Source organism: Anomaloglossus baeobatrachus, chromosome 12 (genome assembly GCF_048569485.1).
Source record: "Anomaloglossus baeobatrachus isolate aAnoBae1 chromosome 12, aAnoBae1.hap1, whole genome shotgun sequence".
NCBI classification, from domain to species: Eukaryota; Metazoa; Chordata; class Amphibia; order Anura; family Aromobatidae; genus Anomaloglossus; species Anomaloglossus baeobatrachus.
In genome coordinates, this window is record NC_134364.1 from 128,807,136 (window position 1) to 128,813,135 (window position 6,000).

Sequence of the window (6,000 nt, forward strand, 5' to 3'; positions counted from 1 at the left end):
TTTGTTTAAATGTGGATTGCACATTTTCTGTTAGTACAATAAACCTCATTTCAATCCAGAAATAATACTCAGTCCATCAGTTATTAGATATATGAAACTGAAATAGCTGTTGCAAAAACCCAAATTGTTGTAAAGAAAAAAGGTTAATATTAATAGGGGTGCCCAAACTTTTTCATATGACTGTATCTCGTTCCATTTTCGAGATAAAAATGCTAACTCTGTTGTGTTCCACCGGGTGGCGCTATAGGTGGTTTCATTGTGTGGCGCAAGGATACTTTACTATACTATACCTAGACACCACTTCTGGGCCTAGAGCTGCCGCCGTTCTCAAGTTAATGACAATGGACAGGATATAGGTGGACACACTGTTTTATATATATATATATATATATATATATATATATATATATATATATATATATATATATATATAATATATATATATAAAAATATTTTTTAACCACTACCGGTCCTGTGGTCCACTGGTCCATATTTAACCCTAGAACGCGCAAGCAATTCAATCTACCATAAAAAACAAATGATCTAGCAGGCCTGCGAGGCCCCAGGTATGCGTTCTAGGGTTAAATAAAAGGTTCAAGAAAATGCAAAAGTTCATGCAATAAGTCCTGCAGGTTCGGTCCGCTTTGACAGTTACGGGTTTTCTTGGTTGCAATAAACAAAGAAAACATTTTAACATTTCATTAACTACTACACTTTCTATTTAATAATCTATATAACGGGAAGGAGGCTGACCGAAGTTTCTACAGCTAGACCTATGCAATGCCTGTGTCTCAACTGGTCGGAGCGGTATACTGATACCTAGTGCTGGTGCTATGCGTGCACTACTAGTCTGTATGAAGTTCCACACAATATTGGTATGCCTGAATGTTGTCTTAGTCTTACCATAGGACCAACAGGTTCACCAATAGAAGGGTTCTCTAGTTCTACTGTGATAGGTAGTTCTTCTGGAACTTCGACAGGTTCTTTTAGTCTTTCTGGGACTTCTACCGGTTGAGTGGTAGTCAATAATGGTAAAATTATGGCTCTATTGTACTGAGGCCAACTTTCAGGAAAATCTCCAAGTACTGTTCGTATCATCTTCTATTTCTTTTCCTCTTTAGGTTGAGGTATACAGGGGATAACTTCTTTTGCCTGAAACTGTTCAGGACATTTCTTTAGGTGGTCTCTAGAAACTGCCGCTGACGTCTTTCCGTTATCTTTGCCGATTAAGCAGATTTTCTTGTTGTCAAAGAGGGCAATACTGTGTATGGTTCTGCTTCCCACTGGTTATCAAGCTTATGGGTTCTTCTTTTTCTTTTTAGAACCATCTCTCCAGGTATTAAGGGAGCAGCTGGTGCATTCTTGTTATAATCTTTCTCTTGCCTTTCCTTAATTTGGTTTAAGCTTCTTTCTACACACTCCTCTACCTTTTTGTACTGCTCTTGGCGCTCAGTGGCCCAATCAGCTTCAGGTGAACTAGTTTCCGGAACGACAATTCCCATCTGTAGGTCAACTGGTAATTTCCCAGGTCTTGCTCTCATCAAGTGCGCCGGCGTGCAATTGATGGAACTCACAGGAATGTTGTTGTACATGTCCACTAAATTAGGCAACTTCTCCGGCCACAAGCTTCTTCCAAGGGCAAGGTCTTCAACAGGTCTATGACCACCTGGTTCATATTCTCACACATGCCGTTGGTCTGTGGGTGATTCGTGGTGGTTCGGATTTTCTTACATCCATACAGGTTGCAAAACTCCTGGAACACTTCAGCTTCGAACGCAGAACCTCGATCTGTTAACACCCGTGCCGGGTACCCATGTGGTCTGCAGAAGTAGGCTTGAAAAGTTCTTGCTGCGGTTCTTGCTGTCAAGTCCTTTACAGGTACTACCACCAGAAACCGGGAATAGTGGTCCACCATAGTGAGGGCATACGTCGTATAGCCGGATCTACTGGGTGTCAATTTCACATGGTGCAAGGCCACAAGTTCCAGTGGCTGCTTGGTGACAATTAGCTGTAGTGGAGCTCTTTGACTGTCATGGTCCTTTCTTCTCAGGTTGCATGGGCCATAGTTTTGGCACCAGTTCTCAATGGTGGTTCTCATGCCAACCCAATAGAATCTGTTGCGTAACAGTACCTTAAGCTCTTCCACCTGAAGTGTGCTGCTCCGTCATGGTACGCCTCCAGCACCATTTGAACATCTCTCTTCGGTACCACTATTTGCTACACCAGCAAATGGGTTCGGGGGTTTATGTAATGTCTGCATAGCCTACCCCTGTAGATGAACAACCTGCTCTTTTCCTTTCACAGGTGCTGTGCTTCAGGTGGGGCATCTGGGCTAAGACGTGAGTCTGGTTGGGTTAACAGCTCTTTAACTAGGTAAACAGCCGGATTGCTGTCTTGCGTTTTCTCCCACCCGTGGTAAGGTAACGGGTTCAGTGTGGCCTTTTGGCATTTGCCTTTAACACCTTGATTACACTGGAATGCACTTGCGGTGAAAAGCCGGCAGCTCTATCTCTTCTAGCTCATCCAAGTCTTCTCCTGCATCTGATAAGTAGGGCACTCTCGACAATGCATCAGCGTTGGCGTTTTTGCGGCATGCCTGATGTTTGATGGTGAAGTCATAGTTTGACAACCGGGCCATCCATCGCTGCTCTAGTGCACTTAGCTTTGCGGAGTCCAAGTGAGTAAGCAGGTTGTTATCTGTAAAGATGGTAAACTTTGCAGCCGCCAGGTAGTGCTTGAACCATTCGTTGACGGCCCAGACTAAAGGGTGCTTTACAAGTCGCGACATCGCCAGCGATTGCTAGTAATTTTGCGAGCGATAGCACCCACTCCTGTCGTTCGTGCGACATTTGGTGATCGCTGCCGTAGCGAACAATATCGCTACGACAGCGTTACACACACATACCTGGTCAGCGACGTCGCTGTGACTGCCGAACAATCCCTCCGTCAAGGGGGAGGTGCGTTCCGCGTCACAGTGATGTCACTAAGCGGCCGCCCAATAGCAGAGGAGGGGCGGAGATGAGCGGCCGGAACATGCAGCCCACCTTCTTCCTTCCTCATTGCCAGTGGACGCAGGTAAGGAGATGTTCGTCGTTCCTGCAGTGTCACACATAGCGATGTGTGATGCCACAGGAACGACGAACAACCAGCGGCATGCACCACCAACGATATTATGAAAAGGAGCGATGTGTCAACGATCAACGATTTTTGCGGTTTTTGCGATCGTTGATCGTCACTCCTAGGTGTCACACGCTGCAATGTCGCTAACGACGCCTGATGTGCGTCACTAACGACGTGACCCCGACGATATATCGTTAGCGATGTCGCAGCATGTAAAGCACCCTTAAAGCCAGGAATTCCAGGTTGAACGAGCTGTAGTTTTCTGGGTTTCTCTCGGTAGGACGGAGCATCCTGCTTGCAAAGGCAATTACACGTTCTTTGCTCTTCCGCACTTGCGACAACACAGCTCCCAATCCCACATTACTGGCATCTGTGTACAGCACGAACTGTAGATTATAATCGGGGTAGGCCAGGATTTCCTCACCGGTCAGGGCCCACTTCATATGCTTGAAGGAGTCTTTTTCTTTCTCACCCCATACAAATGGAGAGCTGGAAGTCTTAAGGTCCAGTCACACTAAGCAACTTACCAGCGATCCCAACAACGATAGGGATCGCTGGTAAAGGCCCCGTCACACTAAGCAACATCGCTAGCAACATCGCTGGTAACGAACAACTTTTGTGACGTTGCTAGCGATGTTGCTGTGTGTGACATCCAGCAACAACCTGGCCCCTGCTGTGAGGTCGTTGGTTGTTGCTGAATGTCCTGGGCCATTTTTTAGTTGTTGCTGTCCTGCTGTGAAGCACAGATTGCTGTGTGTGACAGCGAGACAGCAACAACTAATGTGCAGTGAGCAGGGAGCCAGCTTCTGCTGAGGCTGGTAACTAATGTAAACATCGGGTAACCAAGAAGCCCTGTCCTTGGTTACCCGATATTTACCTTTGATACCAGCCTCCTCCGCTCTCACTGCCTGTGCTGACGGCTCCTGCTCTGTGCACATGTAGCTGCAGCACACATCAGGTAATTAACCCGATGTGTGCTGTAACTAGGAGAGCAAGGAGCCAGCACTAAGCAGTGTGCGCTGCTCCCTGCTCTGTGCACATTTAGCTGCAGCACACATCAGGCAATTAACCCGATGTGTGCTGTAACTAGGAGAGCAAGGAGCCAGCGCTCAGTGTGCGCTGCTCCCTGCTCTGTGCACATTTAGCTGCAGCACACATCGGGTTAATTAACCTGATGTGTGCTGTAACTAGGAGACTGGGGGCTGGTCACTGGTTGCTGGTGAGCTCACCAGCAACTCGTGTAGCCACGCTCCAGCGATCCCTGCCAGGTCAGGTTGCTGGTGGGATCGCTGGAGCGTCGCAGTGTGACAGCTCACCAGCAACCTCCTAGCAACTTACCAGCGATCCCTATCGTTGTTGGGATCGCTGGTAAGTTGCTTAGTGTGACTGGACCTTAAGTTGCTAGGAGGTTGCTGGTGAGATGTCACACTGTGACGCTCCAGCGATCCCACCAGCAACCTGACCTGGCAGGGATCGCTGGAGCGTGGCTACACGAGTTGCTGGTGAGCTCACCAGCAACCAGTGACCAGCCCCCAGTCTCCTAGTTACAGCACACATCAGGTTAATTAACCCGATGTGTGCTGCAGCTAAATGTGCACAGAGCAGGGAGCAGCGCACACTGCTTAGTGCTGGCTCCTTGCTCTCCTAGTTACAGCACACATCGGGTTAATTACCTGATGTGTGCTGCAGCTACATGTGCACAGAGCAGGAGCCGGCAGCACAGGCAGTGAGAGCGGAGGAGGCTGGTATCAAAGGTAAATATCGGGTAACCAAGGACAGGGCTTCTTGGTTACCCGATGTTTACATTAGTTACCAGCCTCAGCAGAAGCTGGCTCCCTGCTGCCTGCACATTTAGTTGTTGCTGTCTCGCTGTCACACACAGCGATCTGTGCTTCACAGCAGGACAGCAACAACTAAAAAATGGCCCAGGACATTCAGCAACAACCAACGACCTCACAGCAGGGGCCAGGTTGTTGCTGGATGTCACACACAGCAACATCGCTAGCAACGTCACAAAAGTTGTTCGTTACCAGCGATGTTGCTAGCGATGTTGCTTAGTGTGACGGGGCCTTTACCCTTTTTGGTCTGGCCTACCAGATCTTGCAAAGATGCCGCTATTTTCGTGAAGTCCTTTATGAACCTCCTGTAGTATCCTACCAACCCCAATTACTGATGTACCTCTTTGACGGTCATTGGCTTCGGCCAGTCTCTGATAGCTGTGACCTACGCACTGACCACATGCCTGAGATACTGAACCTTTGGCTTCAGCAAATGGCACTTTGAAGGCTTCAGTTTCATACCAAACTTTGACAATGCTTCAAACACCTCGGCCAGGTGCTCCAGATGTTCCTCATACGTCTTGGAATACACAATGACGTCATCGAGATATATCAGTACAGTCTCGAAGTTTAGGTGCCCCAGGCAACACTCCATCAGCCTTTGGAACGTTCCTGGTGCATTTCAGAGTCCAAACGGCATGCTCTTGAACTCACACAGACCCTTCGGTGTCGTGAATGCGGTCTTTTCCCGATCTTCTTCTGCCACGGAAACCTGCCAATACCCACTGGTAAGATATAAGGTGGAAAAGTAATTAGCAGCTTTCAGTGCAGCCAGTGATTCCTCAATGCGGGGCAATGGGTAAGCATTTTTATGGGTTATACGGTTTATCCGCCTATAGTCTATGGTCAACACACATCCTCATTGTGCCATCTTTCTTTCTTACTAAAATAAGTGGGGCTGCCCAGGGGCTACAACTATCTCCAATAACCCCAGCCTCCTTCATTTCCCTTAACATATCTTTAGCACACTGATAGTGAGCTGGTGGTATAGGCCTGTATCTCTCTTTTATAAGTGGATGGCCTCCTGTCGGTATGCGATGGT